Raw genomic sequence first — 17287 nt, 5'->3', positions numbered from 1 at the left:
AGGGGAAAAGGGTGAAGAGGGGGAGGCGGCCGGGCAAAGGGGTGGGGGCTTGGCGGGGGCATCCGGCGGAGCAGGGGACCCCGGACTCTGTCCCGAGGAAGCGAGGCTGCGCTCGCTCGGGCAGTCGGAGGGCACGGGACGGGACCGGCGGGCCGGCTCGCCCTCTCGGTGACTGCGCCGTCCGGGCCAGTCCTGCTGCCGCAGGTGCCCCTGGATGAGGCCGCCCCGCGCGCCCCGGCCGGTGAGTATCCCCGCGGCCGGCTTGGCCCGTGAGCGCTCCCCGGCCCCCGCGCCGCCGTTAGCGGCTGCCTCTCCGGCCCTCGGTGCTCGCGCCCGGCGCAGTCCGCCTCCGGCCGGCGCCTCCACACCCCGGGCGGAGGCAGCTCCGGCCCTCTGGCCGGGAAGAGAACGACGGGCGGGGGACGGCGGACCCGGGCCGCGAGTCCCGTGCAGACCGTGCGGCGCGTAGTGGGAGCTTGCGCTCAGTAGGCTCTCGATGCATGTCGTTGAATTGTTTTTCTGGTTGGAGGAACGTGGGGCGCCTGAGGGCAAGGGGGTCGCTCCGCGCTAGCCGGAGGGCGTTCGTGATTTGGGTCGTGGTGAATCGTGGGGGAGGTCACCGGAGAGCGTGGGGCATTTGCGCGCGCTGCAGGGAAGGAGGCACCCGCGAAGTCACTTGGGGCTCTAAGGCTCCGATCCGAGGGTCCTCAAGGTCGACGATGAGAGAGGTCCATCGGGAAATGAGAGAGGGAACTTAGGGAGCTTGGATGGGGGAAGTGACTGGAGCACCTCCGGAGTTTAACCCCAGATGGAAAGGGATGCGCAGGCGGGCGCTGGAAGATCCTCTGCAACTACTTGGGGTCCTGAGAGTCTTTGGTGCTGGGATTTGGGGATTCAAGTAGCTGGAGCGAAGTGACTTTCTGGAGAGGGAGTTGCATTTAAAGGAAGGATGCTCAGAAACAGTTTAAGCACACATCTTGCTTGGTTCTGAACTTTGAGAGGCTGGGGGATTGGAGTCACTAGGTGATTTTTGACATTTTCTTTTGACATTCCAACCAAAAGGTGGACCTTGGCAGTTATCTTTTATTTTAAAATGTATGTATGCGTTCGATGGTGTTTTACTAGTTATTAGTTTTGCTGGAAATTCTCAAACTGCACCTTGAAATTCTTGTAGCAGCTTCTCCATCTGCTGAAGATCCTTTCTTCAGGTCTCTCCATCCATAGCGGTGGCTTACTTCTTTCCAATTTAACGTTTAGACTCAACTGTACTATTACAGTTTGCTACTGACTTTTATTCTACAAGATTAATAAGTAAGTCACATGCTTTCTTTCCTTTGCTTTTAATTGTTTCTTTACAAGGTCATGCAAAACTGCACCACAAATTTTACAGAAGTTTAAAATATTTTAAGTGTTGAACTGAGAAGATGTAGGTAAGCTAGCAGCTCTAGAAAGCAATATGAAAATCAGGTTGAGTTTTCTTACAGTTGGGAATCTTAATGTCAGATGCTTAGTTTAATTTTAATAATCTTGTATTTGCATACCACTCTTGAGAGTTAAGAACACAGAAAATGCATACCAAGGTTAGTCCACAGAATCCACCTCTGTGGGAGCTCACGGACGTTCTTCGTGTCACTGAGAAGAGGAAGCTAAGAATTGCACATCTAGCTTTTTAATCTTTTTAATATTTTCTTAATCGTATATATGTTATCTAATTCCTCACAATTTACAAAATAAAAGCTTTTTCTTTTTTAAAGGGAGTACTTAAACATATAGGAGAAAATTTTGTAGATCGTATTTTCCTTTTGATGTAAAATGTAATTCATCAGTCAGAGAAAACATTTCTGCAAAAAGGTGTTAATATTTTCAGTTGGCACCTTCCTAGTTGTTGAATAAATAATGGATAATTAAATTTTTTCTCCCTATTGCCCTTGAATTTTACTATTTGTCCTTAGGGAGAATGTACTGGCACGCAAAACAGTAGCCTAAAATATTGAAACCTAACACCTTTTAACATTATAATAGCTTCTGCATTGTTCACCTTCAGTCTCATCTATGGTAAACCAGTGGTCAGGAAGTCTTTCTCCTATCACCTTTGTTTAGAATGGGCTGTTTTTCTTCCATTGTAGAACTAAGGAAAAATAATGCTTAATGCCTGCGAAGTAGTGATAGTAACTAAACTGAATGAGAATGGGAAGCTTGGAAAAAAGATGTGTGTATATGAGTCACATTTCTTTTAGAGCTGCAAGAATAGACCTTGGATATGATTATTTTGCACATCAGGAGAACAAGACCCAGACCAGTGGAAGGGACTAAAATGCTAGCTAGTGAGGAGCCAGGATTGGTGGGCGGATCTCTGAACTCTGGTCCAGGGTTTTTCTACTTTATCATATTCACATTGTTTATTTCTAAAGCATTCTAGTGCCAACTATAAGTGGTTTTAGGATTATGGGTGATGTTGTTCCCTTCTAAGGATGGAGAGGTTTGGGTTGACTACTTTTATACATGAAATGACATAAAACAGGATGAGCTTTTATTGAAAAGTTTAAAACAGTATGCTGCATTGTTAAATGGAAGTGCTGATATTTCCCTCTTATTGGGAAGAGACAAACTGTCATCTAAATTGAAATATTAGATGAACTTCTTAGAGTAGGCTAGTGTTCTATAACTTTTGTGCTAAAAATTAATTGCTTAAAAATTCCTCAGAATTCAAAAGGCTCTAGTGTTTTAAAAATAAATTATGAAAATTATTATTTTAAGTAAGTGTGGGGGTTTTGTTATGTTAAAATGGATTTTAGCACCTTTAAAAAGAACAGTAGTAGAATTACATGATAATTATGAAAACGTGATTTTGATCATAGTTGTAGTAAAGACTGGATTTGTATAATAACATTATGATCCCTGGCAAGTTATTTAACCATTGTGTACCTAGGTTTCCACATATAAAGTGAAGTTAATGAAAGAACCCACCTCATAGGGTATTGGTGAGGAATTTTTTAAAATTAATTAAGTAATTTATTTATTTTTGGCTGCGTTGGGTCTTTGTTTTTGCATGCAGGCTTTCTCTAGTTGTGGCGAGCCATGGCTACTCTTTGTTGTGTGCACGGGCTTCTCAGTGCGGTGGCTTCTCTTGTTTCAGAGCTCGGGCTCTAGGCGAGTGGCTTTCAGTAGCTGCCGCATGTGGACTCAGTAGTGGTGTGCAGGCTCTATATTGCAGGCTCAGTAGTTGTGGCCCATGGGCTTAGTTGCTCCGTGGAATGTGGGATCTTCCCAGACCAGGGATCAAACCCCTGTCCCCTGCATTGGCAGGCAGATTCTTAACCACCCTGTCACCAAGGAAGTTCTGGTATTGGTGAGGATTAAAAGTACTTTCTTAGTACAGAGAAAGGGTCCAACCAATACTAGATATTGTTTGTAATGTTCATTAGGTGTACACAGGTACTTGTATTCTCATTTGATTCCTTGCTGTTAATGAAGTCACTTTGTGGCTACAAAAAATCCCTAGATAAATACATGATCAGTATTTATTATATTTATTTTATAAATAACAGTCTTCTTTAAGGAACACTTAGTGCAAATAATGCCCTCACTTATTATTTTTTTTTAGTCCTTACTCTGCTAACCCTGGACCTTGAATTAGGTGTTCCTACCAAGTTAGAGTGAATGTGGCTGTTTTTCTGAATGTCATTGGGAGATCCTCGTTGTAGTTTCATTATTCTAGAATTAAAATGTTAATGATTGATTTGCAGGTATTCTACAGAAAATGCATAAGTTCTAGAGTCCTACTGGTTAAACTTAGCTGAGGAAACCAGGGTTTTATAAGGTCCATTTTTATTTGCACCATGAGAAAATCATTGAACTTTGTTTTCTATTAAGCGAATATTTGATGACTTCGTTCATTAAATTGTTAGGTTTTAGTGGTAAAGTCTGTTTAGCTCCAGCTAAATGTTTGTAATGTTTCCTTCTTTTTGATTTGCTCTAGGCCAGGCCTAATTAGCCTCAAGAATATGTGGTTTAGCAAATGTGCTTTATGGTGACAGTGGTGGATTTCTTCTCCTGGATATTGTGAAGTTCTTCCTTATCAGGTTCTTCGGCTGATTTTATAGCAGCTGGTCTTCCATTTACAGTCCTCTTAACTTTTATTCTCCTGCATCTTTGTGGTCTTTCCTTCTCACAACATCTTTACCATCTGTACCTCCGTATAGCTTCTTACCAGCTGTCACACATGAGCTTACTTTTTTTATACCTCTTTTTTTTAACATTAATTTCAATTGTTTTTAAACTGTATATCACATAATATTTAAAGATTGCCCTTATTTTTAGTTCATTGAATTGAGCCCATTTTACAGCTTTGAGATTAAAATCAGAAACAAGTTATAGCTCAAAAGCATCTTTATTATGCCAGTAGCTGATTTTTCCTATTTTGTTTTAGATCTCAGGCAGGCATTCTGTTGGTGGTACTTCAGATGATAAATACATCCCTTTACTCTGAAGTATTGCTAACCAGCAGTGCTAAGAGTGTTACTTGGAGCCATCAAAAGTTTCCAGAGTCATTTTTTTTCTTTCATTGATACAGGATTTTAATGTCTGAGAGTGACCAACACCTAACCATCTTCTGATAAATTTTTATAATAAAGATTATGAAATTATTACAGTTTTGGCCATTTTTGGCCTCATGACATGCTTTTAGGAATTTTGTAGAACTTAGACATGAAGATCTTTTCTTCACATTTGTTACATAATTATGTGAATAAAATATTTAGTTAAAAATTGTTTCAAAAGATATCATAAATACCTGCTATAATTAAAAACAACCAAACGTTCAGTTTTTCATTAAGTTGATTTTCTTTATATATTTAAAATTATGGCATTATGAATTGCCTATTAGTCATATTGAAAATTCATGGCTTCATGAACTGAGTAGGTACAGACCATGAAGCTACTTTCTTAGCTTCAATGTAAATGTTAGAGAGTGAGAGGGAAAATATGAGTCATTTGCCTTTCCTAGCTTAATAAATTTTTCATCTCAGTTAGCCAACTATCCTACTTTTAAAGGGGGGAAAGGGCTTCTGAATCTGGTTAGAGCGGAAGTAATCTTGAAGGGTAATTGGCTGAGCTGGACTGTTGATTCATGTTAGTGTTGGGTAAACTTACATCTGAATAGTTTAACTGAAAGTTAGTTGCCTGCCTTTACTCTACATGCAGGTGATAAATTCTGAGGAATGACTTGAGGGAGACCATAATGACAGTATTGCTAAATACAATATAGTGAGAATATATGTCTGCAGGTCCTCTAATAGTGTATAAGCGTTTTACTTACATGCTGTTTAACACCAAAATTAATCTTCCCTTTAAAGAGATGTCACATAGTTGCTTTTATCAATGTTAATAAGAGGAAGCAGTGATGAAGATAATTTTGAAACAATTATTTTTGAAATGGACTCTGGGATTGTCTTCAAACTATAACTTCCTTATTTTATTTGAAGACTACTATACAGGAGTAATATCCAGTGTTTCTATTCTGAGCAAGATTCTTCAGTTAGAGGTGGTAATCAAGTATTCATGTGCTGTATTTCAAGCAACTGAAAAGGATAGAAGCCTATTTAAATTTTATATATATATACACACATGCTTAAAATGGAACATGAAAGATAGAATGATGGAATGAAAATGATTTGGGAAGTGAACTTCAAGCCTGCATATGTGGTTGGGTAGTCAAAGGAAGAGAGATAAGAATTGGAGGTTGGATAGTGAATGTTGAGGAAACCCAGGATTTGGTAGAATTTAGCCCTAGCATTGATCCTGGGTTCTACATATTAGGTGTGTCTTTGTATCAGGAAAATTGCTGAAGTATATTGTAAAGCCAAAGGATAAACTTAATAAATGTAAATATAATCTGTTGGAAGAAGTCCAAGTACTTTCTTAAGGGTTAAAATATGCATGTAGCCAAAGGTGAGCTGATTTATCTAATTATTTAGTCTTTGACCTTTGTTATTAACATGAGACAACAGTCCATCCTTATTACCCTTCAGGTGATCAGTGCTGGGACTAATTGTATTTAGCATTTTTATAAATGATTTAAAGACAGACTGGCATTGAAAGTTGCCAGATTTGCAGCTGACTCTGTGTGCTGTTCCAGGCAGTTAAAAGCCAAGCCAACAGGGAGAAGCTACCAGAACATCCTTTGATGAGTTTTCGTGTGGCAGAGAACAAGACCATGCATTTAGGAGGAGATAGTCCAAATTATACTTATAGGCTGAGCTGTGACCCAGGAAGGGGATCCAGAAGTCATGGAGATAACTTCCTTTAAGGCATTTATTGTAGTTACTGCTTGGCTTCAAAGTCCAAGGAAGAACATGTTAAGTGTTGTGGGAAATGGTTCTGAAAACAAGAATGGGGTTGTACATGAACATAATTATAAAAGGGCTTACCATTTTTTGGCTGTTATGTTCCATGCCAAGTGATTTGTGGTCATTCTTTGATTTAATTCTCCTGACAGTTCTGAAAGGTGGGTGGCATTATCCAGGTTTATCAAAGAGGAGATTTGATTCAGGGAAGTTGTGACTTTCCCAAGTTGGCCAATATGTGGTAGAATTGGGACTAAGGCCCTGGTCTTTTGATTGTTAACCCTAAACATTTCCCGGGATATTGGGAGGCAGCTCCTAAAACTTGTAATTGTTTAATTTAGGGTTTATGAAATGTTGTTTTACTCCTTTGCTGTGGCAGCTTTGGCTGTCATTACCAGAAGAGATAGTATCTGGATATTTTGAGAGGATTTAGAAACATTCCTTAAATTCTTGATTGTTAAGGAAATCTAGGCATGTTTTGGTGTACAGTCTTATCCTCAGTGCTGGCTGCTCATAAAATATTTCTTCTGTTGACTTTATAAAATGCTAGATCATTAATGGGTATTAATAAAGGTAACATTAACAAAGAAAATAGTTTTTTGTGGAAAAGACTCCAGAGTCGGAGTCCTAGGGGTCTGAAAGAGTGGTGTGAAAACATTAGGATAGCATTGAAGCAGGCATAACATTCTTGCTCTGGGAGTAGCAGAAAGCTTGAGCTGTGTCTTAAGAGATGAGCAAGTGAAGAGAGGCTATAGAGTTATAAACAGAGGAATAGATGAATTACTGAACTGTATATTTTGAACTGTAATTTCTTCAAATGTGAGTTACAATATAAGAAATATTTTATATTTCACTTATAAGAGTAACATGTATTGTGTATAAACTGTTACACGTATTTTATATTCATTGATTTTGGAATCCCCAAAAAATGAGGTTCTAAAAACCAAATGAGTAAGTAAATGTGAAAGTGCTTTGTAAATTTTTAAGTGTTCTTCCAATAAGAGTGGTAGAGGAATACTGATATTCTTGTGAAGGATGGACAAAGAGGCTGCTGTGAAAACTTAGGTAGCAGGAAGAGAAAAGTACGAGAGGAGAAACCAGAAGTGGAGAAGGGTTGTGTTCAAGATGAAAGGAAGTGAATACCTGTGAAGAAGATTGGGTTGTAGTTCTCGTTGTGCCTGTGGGTCAAAAGGAGGGTAGTAAGTCTGTAACTGAAGTCTTTTAACATTAATTTATGATAAGCTCAGCAGGTAGTTGAAACATTTTATTCACTTTTGCATTTAGTCTACACAGACCCTGTTAATAAGGCTATGAAAATAGGCTAATTGAGAGTTGGCTGTATTGTCTGATTGTTTCTTCACTTTTGTATACGTTTAGCTGATGGCTTTAAATTGTATAAGGGTGCTCATAAAAATAAAATAAGTTGGGCTGAGTTACTGTTTATTCTAAATTATTGAAAATAAAAGGGCATAATGTATTTAAGGAGAAGGGTGACATTTGGTATGTCAGAATGAATGCGAAAGAAAATTAGGAAGTCAGACTTAGAACCAAGGTAGAATGGGAACAAAATGCCATAGTGGGAGTGAGGATTTTTATTTTGTTTTATAGATGAGGAAGTCATACAAATAGTTTGGTCCTTTAAAAACTGATGATAGCTATAATAAAAAAGAGCCTGGAGGAACAGAGAATGGAGACATTTATTCACCAGGTAATACATACGGCAGGGTGAGTGAATGAGACATTTTCTCTGGCCTCTGGTAGGCAAATCACTGTCAAGCATGCCATTTAAGGTTCTGCCCTAGTTTAGAAATGAAATTATGGTGGTCAGAATTAAGAAATTTGTAGTATGGATGAAAACAAGAACACTAATTTCAGAGATACTTAGGAGTTTAAGTCCTCCAGACTTGGTTAGTGTTTGGAGGTGATGGAACTTGAAGATGAGTCTCAGGTTCCTGACTTGGCAGTAGAATAATATGCACAAGTTTGAGAGAAGGGGAATACTGAGTTTGCTTGCAGATAAGTAGTTATGCTTTTTAGATAAGTAATAACAAGGTATCAGTTGGAAATAATGGGTCTAGTTCAGGAACATGGCCAAATTTATAGATGTGATTTGGAAGGCATAAAGTTTATAGTTGAAAGTTTTGAAATTAGACAACTAATGACCATAATTCCTAAATAATAATACATGCAGAACAAAAAGTAATTGCCAGTGCTGGCACTGAGTTCAAGAGTGTAGACATTTTAAAATATTTATATAAAATTTTGCCCACCTCCAGTCAAACCCCCACCCTGTAGCCTTAGAAAGAATATATAGAAATATTTGCTGCCAGAAAGCCAGAAATGTTTTAGTGTCCTTGAAATAGTGTACCGCATCCTGTCTGGCCATCCAGCATAACAGGGAGTTTGTGGACAAATGTACTTCCTTATTCACTTTAGTCTCTTTTTGGAATCCTGTTTGCTTCCTTGAGCTGGTGAGGTAGTCTGAACAGAGACTGAAGCCTGAAGGCTTTTTTCACCTTCTTTAAAATCAAGTGTGGAGCAGCCCTGATCAACCATCTCTTTGCCTTTCTCTCCTGCTCCTCCAGCCCTATGGAGCTCAAGACTGGCAAATAGAATGGCACTCCAAGAAGGAAAAGTAAAAACAGCATGAGACAAAGAACCTTGAAGAGGACTGTAATCTTTTCATTTCTCCCCCAAAGGTTCTACTCTCTCTAAGCCAGGGGATGGAGTTGGTGAGTCATTAAGAAGTGATGTCCAAATTCAGTAAAATAAATACATCTATTGGGAGCAAGGTCTTCAAGTGCTGAGGGAATTTGGAAAGAATCTGAGGTGGTTTAGCACTTAGTGGAAAAGATGAGTTTTTGGTTCAGTTTTAAAGGAGGTAGAAAGACAAGGCTGTGCAGCAAAAAAGTAAGAATAACACTATTAAAGAGGTAGGGAAAACAGTATGTACCAAGGAAGCAGAACATTAAGAAAAAGCAAAGGAACTGGTGAACAGGATTCTTTATCCAAAATGCATAGTTTGGGATGGGGTTAATGAGAAATTAGGGTTGTTAAATGATTGAAGACTAAAATTTGGAGTTAGTACTCTTGAACGCATAGTAGAAAATTGAACATGAACAGAGGAGTATTGTAATGTGATTTAAATAGCAGTTAAGCAGTTATGGAAGATGACAACTGTTATTATAGGTTATGATGTATATATCACTGATTATATATTACCCAAATCCCTTATATTTTCTCTTTTTGTTTTCTTATTATGTACTTCTATACCAGTAGTTCTCAAACTTTTCTGGGCATAAAAATTATATGAAGTTCTTGTTTGAAATATAAGTTCATCCATGTTACATGTAATAGTGTTTAGTTCCTTTCAGTTGTTGACTAGTGTTTCATTGTATGGATATACTGTAGTTTGTTTATTATTATTGTGGAAAGCGTTGTTCCAGTTTTCAACTGTTATGAGGAAAGTTGCTATGAACATTGTTGTACCGGCTTTTTGTGACACATGTATTCTTTACTTGTGGGTGAATACCTAGAAGTGGAATTGCTGGGTGTATGGGATAGGTGTGTGTAACATGAGAAACTAACAGGACAATTTCCTAGGGGGGTTTACATTTTACACTCCTACCAGCAGCGTTCCCTCTTCCTTTCTTTTAGGAAATAGTTGGAGTACAATTGATTCTTCCTTAAATGTTTGATAGAGTTCACCAATGAAGCCCTCTGGACCTGGAGTTTTCTTCGTGGAAAGGTTCTTAATTAAGGATTCAGTTTTTAAAAGAATAGGTCTAAGACTGTTCAGATTTTCTATTTCTTTTTGTGTCTGTTTTGGATTTGTGTCTTTCAAGGAATTTGTTCATCTTTGTCAAATTTTTCAGCTTGAAAATAAATTATAAAATTATATATTTTATGAAACAATGTTTCCTTTTAATGTGAGTAGGATATGTACTGATGTTCGCTCTTTCATTCCTCGATATTGGATTCATTTTCTCCATTTCCCTCCTGATCAGTCTAGCTAGGGTTTATCAATTTTATCAGTTCTTTCATATAATCAACTTTTGGCTTTGTTGATTTTTCTCTGTGGTTTATCTGTTTTCTATTTCATGATTTGAGTTATCTTTTACTAATTCCTTACTTCCTCCATACTTGGGGTTTAATTTATTCTCCTTTTTCTCACTTTTAAGGTGAAAGCTTAGGTCATTGGTTTTTAATTTAAAAAAATTATCAACACTAAGCTATAAATTTTCATTATCATTACATCCAAAATAGTTCCTAATTTCTTTTATGATTTTTCTTTGACCCATGGATTGTTCCAAAGAGTTTTGCCAAATAATTTCCCAATATTTGGAATTTTCCGGATATTTTGTTACTGTGTTTTCATTTAATGCCATTGTGATTGGAGAACGACCTCTTAATAATTTCAATCCATTTAAGCTTTTTTATTGTTTTATGGCCCAACACATGGTATATCTTGCTGAATGTTCAATGTGTACTTACCAAGAATGTGTATCCTCCTATTGCTGGGTGGAATGCTCTCTGAATGTCAGTTAGGTTAGGTTGGTTTTTGTGTGTCTTCTTATATTTTTACTAATTTTCTGCCTTCTTGTTCTATCAGTTACTGTGAGAGCAGAGTTGAAGTTTTCACCTACAATTTTGGATTTCTCTGTTTCTCTTTTCAGTTCTATTAGATTTTGTTTCATGTTTCAAACACTGTTAGAGCACTGTTAGGTGCATGCATGTTTAGGATCGTTAAGTCTTGTTAATGAATTGGCCCGCATGTCATCATGACATGTCCCTTTTTATTACTAGTAATTTCCCTTGTTCTGAAGTCTCTTATGTCCTTCTGATTAATTTCTGCATGGTATATCTTCTTCTATCCTTTTACTTTTAACCTATTTGTATCATTATATTTAAAGTGGGTTTCTTGTAAACAGCGCGTGGTTGGGGTTTACTTTTTTATCCAGTCTGACAGTATCTCTTTTAATTTGGTGTGTTTAGATCAGGAATTGGCAAACTGTGGCTGGCAGATCAAACTCTACCATCTGTTTATGTAAATAAAATTTTATAGGGACATATGACATAGTCATGCTCATTCATTTACATATTGCTTGTGGTTGCTTTTGTGCTGTAGGTGGCCAGGTTACGTAGTTGGGACAGAAACCAAAGTGTAAAATATTTTCTGGTTCTTTATAGGAAAAGATTGCCAACCACTAGCTTAGACCATTAACAGTTAATGTAATAAAGGTTGGATTAAAATGTACTATCTTACTATTATTTGTTTACTATTTGTTCTTTTTCCTTAGTTTCCTTGTCTTCTTTTGGATGGGTTATTTTTTATGGTTCCATTTTATTTTTTCTATTGTTTATAACATGCTTGTCTTAAAATTTTTTTTAGTGGTACCCTTATAATTAGTTACTAACAGTCTGCCATCAAATAATATTATACCACTTCATGAATAATACAAGAATCAGAGATAATGTTACACTCTCAATTTCTCCTTCCCATCTTTTGTGCTTTTTTGTCCTACATTTTGATATGTGTGCTTTAACCCCATTGCTCAACATTTTGCTTTTGTCAGGCAGTTACCTTTTCAAACAATTAAAAATGAGAAAAATGTCTTTCATATTTGCCTCATGTTAATCATTTCTTTAGATCTTCATTTCTTTGTGTAGATTCAAGTTTGTGTCTAATATCATATTCCCTTGGCTTGAAAAACTTCCTTTTACATTTCTTTTAGTGCAGCATTCTCTCTTTCCCTCTCTCCTCTCTTTCTCTCTCTCTCTCTCTCTCTCTCTCATTTGGCCTTCAGTTTTGGAAGTTATTGTTAGTAGTTACAGAATTCTAGATTTTCAGGGTTTTTTTTCCCCCTTTCAACACCTTAAGGATGTTGTTACCCATCTTTTCATTTGCATAGTTTCTGACAAGAACTCTGTGGTGATTTTTATATTTGTTCCCCTATATGTAATATGTGTTTTCCCTTTGGCTGCTTTTATGACTTTTCTCTTTATCACTGGTTTTCAGCAACTTTATTATGATGCTCCTTGGTGTGGTTTTGTGTTTATCCTTGCAGTTTATTGAGCTTCTTAGATCTGTGGGTGTATTGCTTTCATCATATTTGTAAAATTTTTAGCCATCTAAATTCAAATTTTTAAATTCCCAAGTATTTTTCTCCTCAGACTCCAGTCCTGTATATGTTCATTCAGCCACTTAATATTAATTCATAGGTCACTGAAGCTCTTTCCATTTTTCTTCTGATCCATTTTTCTTTTCTTTCAATGTGAAAAGTTTATATTGCCCAGTCTTCAAGCACACTGATTTTAAAAAATTCTCTTTTGTCTAATATGCTGTTATACCTACCCAGTCAAGTTTTTTTTATCAGATATTCTTTTTTTTCAGTTCTAGAATTACCATTGATTTTTTAAAAATAACTTCCACTTCTCTGTGAAGATTTTTCTTTTTTTTTTCATTATGTCCATGTTTTCCTTTATACCTTTACACTCTTTTCTTACAGCTATTTTGAAGTCCTTGTATTAAAATTCTCTTTATCCTTGCCACTCCTGGATCCTGAATATAGGTTACCATTTCTTATTTTTTCATACATCTGATCATTTCTTATGGGGTTATGGTGTTGAATATTTGTCTTGGCTTGTTTTTTTCTTTCTTTCTTGAGTGTTAAGTTTTATTCTGGCAGACAGTTGCTTTGTGGATCAGATTGATCCTTTGAGTTTTGTTTTCAGGGTTTTTTGGGTTTTAGTTTTGGGCAGTTCTAGAATAACTTTTAGTTTAGGGGTTTGGGCCCATTACTGAGGCATGCCCCTTCTTGGGTCTCAGTTGATTGCCCCGTGTGTTCATCAAGGTTTATTCATCCCAGCTGGTGGAAACTGAATGCTCCTGACCCTGTGTAAACTCTGTAAGTTGTTAGGCTTAGAGCTCTCTGGTACTTGTTATTTTCTTAGACATTTTTCTTTGTTTAGCCTCACAGATTTGCATAATACATGTATGCAGATTGGTGTTTAGCCAGAAACTCAGGGAGACCTCTTCTGTAGATTGTTGAGCATTTCTGTTTAGTTTCTTCCTTTATGGTAATATGCCCTGCAAAATCTAGTTGTCTCAGACTCCACAAATTCTGAGCTCTGTCACCTCAACTCAGTGAGACTGTTGGCTCTATTTGGGTTCCCTCCTCCTTTTGTTGTAGTTCCAGACAGAAAGCTGGGGCAATCTTTGGGTTCACCTCATTTGTTTCCCTTCTTTCAGAAGTCATATTTCCATACTGCCTGTTACCTAGTGTCTGAAAATAATTGTTTTATGTTTTGTCTAGTTTTCCACTTGTTTATGTCAGGAGGACAATTCTGGACTTTGTTGGTCCCTTTAGCCTTCATTTTTTTTGTTTTTGATAAACTTATTTATTTATTGGCTCTGTTGGGTCTTCGTTGCTGCTTGCGGGCTTTCTCTAGTTGCTGCCAGCAGGGGCTGTTCTTCATTGCAGTGTGCGGGCTTCTAATTGTGGTGGCTTCTCTTGTTGTGGAGCACAGGCTCTAGGTGCACGGGCTTCAGTAGCCATGGCATGCGGGCTCAATAGTTGTGGCTCGCGAGCTCTAGAGCACAGGCTTAGTAGTTGTGGTGCACGGGGTTAGTTGCTCTGCAGCATGTGGGATCTTCCCAGACCAGGGCTGAAACCCATGTCCCCTGAGTTGGCAGGTGGATTCTTAACCACTGTGCCACCAGGGAAGTCCCTTGCCTTCATTTTTGAAGGATATTTATGCTGGATGTAGAATTTTAAGTTGGTAGTCCTCCCCTGTAGCACTTGAAAATCATCATTTCAACATCTTCTAGTTTAAGTTAGTGGTCATTCTTACCATTGTTCACTTGATGTAATACATCTTTTTCCCTTTCTGGCTACTTTAAAGATTTTCTATTTCTCTTTGGTTTTGAGCAATTTTATTTATTCTAGGGCTAGCGTAGCCCTAATACCCAAGGCATGGCCTTTCTGAGATCTCTGTCAAATGCATGTCATGTTCATTGAGGTCTCTCACTCTAGCTGCCAGGACTTTGAACATCTCCCAGGTAGTTGTTCAGCTTATGCACCATAGTTGTTCTTTCCCCAGATTTTGTTCTTTTTTTCTTTTTTCTTTTAGTTTTATTTTATTTTACTTTAATTTTTAAATTTTTTGGTTGTGTTGGGTCTTTGTTACTGCACACAGGCTTCCTCTAGTTGTGGCAAGTGGGGGCTACTCTTCATTGCAGTGCACGGGCTTCTCATTGTGATGGGTTCTCTTGTTGCGGAGCATGGGCTCTAGGCATTCTGACTTCAGTAGCTGCAGCATGTGGACTCAGTAGTTGTGGCACACAGGCTCAGTAGTTGTGGTGCATGGGCTAGTTGCTCTGTGGCGTGTGAGATCTTCCCAGATCAGGGATGGAATCCTTGTCCCCTGCATTGGCAGGCGAATTCTTAACCACTGCACCACCAGGGAACTCCCAGATTTTCTTTGACTGGCATCATGGAGTCTTGCCTTATGCAAATGCAGCTTAGTCCCTAGGCAAAGAATTAGGAGTTCTCTCTACAGATTTTTGGAACTTTTTCTCTCTACAGCTCCCTTCTTTCTTGTATTCTGCTCCTTAAATCCCAGTGACTTCAGTAGCCTCAGACTTGGAGCTCTGTTTCCTCAACTCAGTGAGATCTATATGTTCTTTGGGGATTTCCCTTTTGCTTGGCACAAGCAGAAAGCCAGGGTGTTCATGAGTCTTTTTTTCCCTTTTCTCAGGAATCACAGTCCTATGTTGCCCATTGTCCAACATCTGAAGATAATACTTAATATATATTGCTGAGTTGATGGGCAGAGTATTATTTTCAGATGTTGGACAACAGGCAACATAGGACTGCCTTTCACAGCAGGAGGTCATAGCTGGAAATGGAAGTGTAGAATTTCATTTTAATTTTTCTTCTTTTTAAAAACTTCTTTGCCTCAAGGCTTGTGGGATCTTAGTTCCCCGACCAGGATTTGAACCCCGACCCTTGCAGTGAAAGTTCAGAGTCCTAACCACTGGACCACAGGGCCACAGCTTCATTAAAAAAATAATGCCAGCTCATATTTTAATTTGCAAGCGATACAAAGAGCTACAAAGAAGAAAGTTCAAAAGAAGGAAAGAAAGCAAGCTCAGTATCCCCAAACCCAGAGTTTACCATGGTTACCTTTATCATTTCAGATCTCTTATTGCAAATATGCACATAGAAGAATATTTTTAAGTGGATTTATGCAATTCATACTACTTTTAATTAAAAGCACTTAAATTTAATTAATGAGGTAAATTTTTTCAACAGAAGCAACACTGGAAAATGGCTCAACCACAGATAAATATTTATTTACTATAAGAGATACTTCCTCAAAGATTTTTCTCTAAAGTTATGAAATAAGGTTATGGAAAAAGCCTGAGAGGTTGGAATCATTATGTCATAGCATGCTTCAATAGGTCTCTCATAAAACAGGATCACATGTTGGCAAATAACCTGCTGTTGTTAGGAGCAGAAATTTGTGCAAACTATTTTAGCTCAAGCTTCTATAACAAAATACCATAAATTTATGATATTATAAACAACAGGTGGCTTATGAACAACAGAATTTATTTCTTACAGTTATGGAGGCTTGAAGTTCAAGAATGGGGTGCCAGCATGGCTGGGTTTCTGGTGAATGCCCTCATCAGGGTTGCAGACTACAGACTTCTTGTGTCCTCAAATGACAGAAAGAGAGCCAGCCGGCTCTTTGACAGCTTCTTATAAGGGCACTAATCCCATTCATGAGGGCTCCATCCTTGTGATCTGATTACCTCCCAAAGGCCCCACTTCCAAATACATTGGGGGTTAGATTTAAATATATGAATTTTGGGGAGACACAAACATTCAGTCCATTAAAATGGCAATTTGGCAATATTCAGAATCCTTAAAAATGTTTACATCCTTTGCCCCAAATTCCATTTTTAGGAATTTATTATAAGCAGATAAGAAATATGTACATAAGCATTGAGTATGTGTTATTCATTTCAGTGCTATTTATAATGTTAAAAATTAGAAACCTCTTAAATGATTAAATTATGCTACAGCCATATAACCAAGTACCATAAAACCATTATAAATTACGTTTTTTTAATTTTTTGTTTAGTATACTACTAATAAAAATAATTGGCAGGTGTTAAAAATCATGAGCTTTAAGATGTTTAAGGGTATAAGGGATAAGAAAATATTCAAATACAGTAAATGAAAAAAGTAAGATGATACTTTTGAGTTTCTTAAAAAGGAAATATTTATTTAAAAGATAGGATATAAAATAAAATATGCTTTGATTAGTTAAATTCTGGGTTATTTTTCAATTATCTCATATACTATTTAATATTTTTCACATTTTCTACAATAAGCATATACTATGTTCATAATCATACAAGAAACTTAATGTTTAAAATTCTGATGAAATGAATGGGAGGATGAGGGAAGAAGGATTTAAATGATTGTAGTTTTTCTCATCTTAATCATGCCTCTTCTCCATTTTGCAGATACTTTAGCTTGAGCTTTATTAGTATATTTAGTGAAACAGGCATTCTTTTTTTTTTTCCCTTTTATTAAACATTGACTTGGTGCCCAATATGTGCCAGACACTGTTCTGGGCACCGGCGGTGCAGTGGTGAATTATAAAAGTCCCTCTCTCAGTGAGCTGTTCCTTGTATGGAAAGTCCTTAAGCAAATAAATAAACAAAATATAGAATATTACATCAGGTGTTGCTTAAAAAAGCAGGTAAGTAGATAAAATGAAAGAGGTTTTAAATTAGATAATTGGTAATGCATTTATTCTTACACTATATATGTAATATATATCCTAAATTTTTCCAATTTAAGGAATTAAAATTGTGGATTTCTGTCAAGCACTGCTTTGTACAGTTGAAGAGATTTAATATTGCT

The 17287-nt window shown here is 37.4% G+C and overlaps 1 protein-coding gene across 3 annotated transcripts in view; it reads left to right on the top strand.

The window, feature by feature from the left end:
* The window catches only part of SOCS5 (suppressor of cytokine signaling 5), an 85263-nt gene that overhangs the window by 23987 nt on the left and 43989 nt on the right, over positions 1–17287 (top strand). Inside the window, exon 1 of one of the 3 annotated variants that reach the window (XM_057741902.1) lies at positions 12–241. The exons of the other annotated variants lie outside the window; for them this stretch is intronic. The gene's annotated coding sequence lies outside the window, so the exon portion shown is untranslated. Of the gene's footprint in view, positions 1–11; positions 242–17287 lie in introns of those variants that run through there. 3 annotated transcript variants of the gene reach the window in all.

The sequence above is a fragment of the Hippopotamus amphibius genome, chromosome 7 (genome assembly GCF_030028045.1).
Source record: "Hippopotamus amphibius kiboko isolate mHipAmp2 chromosome 7, mHipAmp2.hap2, whole genome shotgun sequence".
Taxonomy (NCBI): domain Eukaryota; kingdom Metazoa; phylum Chordata; class Mammalia; order Artiodactyla; family Hippopotamidae; genus Hippopotamus; species Hippopotamus amphibius.
Note: the sequence above shows the minus strand (reverse complement) of the source record. Positions and strands in the feature narration are given on the sequence as shown.